Source organism: Penaeus monodon, chromosome 28 (genome assembly GCF_015228065.2).
Source record: "Penaeus monodon isolate SGIC_2016 chromosome 28, NSTDA_Pmon_1, whole genome shotgun sequence".
NCBI lineage: Eukaryota > Metazoa > Arthropoda > Malacostraca > Decapoda > Penaeidae > Penaeus > Penaeus monodon.
In genome coordinates this window covers 33,385,545-33,385,810 of record NC_051413.1, presented here as the reverse complement: position 1 = coordinate 33,385,810, position 266 = coordinate 33,385,545, and the positions used below count along the sequence as shown (strand labels likewise).

The 266-nt window shown below is 30.5% G+C and overlaps 1 long non-coding RNA gene across 3 annotated transcripts in view; it reads left to right on the top strand.

Annotated features, from left to right (window-relative positions):
• LOC119591516 overlaps positions 1-266 on the top strand; it is a 6,653-nt gene extending 6,387 nt beyond the window's left edge. For all 3 annotated transcript variants that reach the window (XR_005230356.1, XR_005230354.1, XR_005230355.1), the window contains exon 6: positions 66-266. This is a non-coding gene — a long non-coding RNA (uncharacterized LOC119591516). The remainder of the gene's footprint in view (positions 1-65) is intronic.

Genomic DNA, 266 nt, shown 5'->3' with positions numbered 1-266 from the left:
AATAATGTTACTTTTCATACAGTTTCCTATTTCTCTTGCTAATGCTCTGTTCTTTCTTTTAATAGGTACTGGTGAGCCAGCTATATAGAGACTTGCATTTGTATTGGAGGGGATTATGTTGACAGTTATCAGTAAATATATGGGAATTCTTCCACAGCAGTCTAAAACAAACTGAACAAAGAGTGTAAGGCTGAATGTAAATATCTATATTCTGTCAATAGATTTGTATACATATTTTTATGAACATTAAAAATTACAAGTTTTTC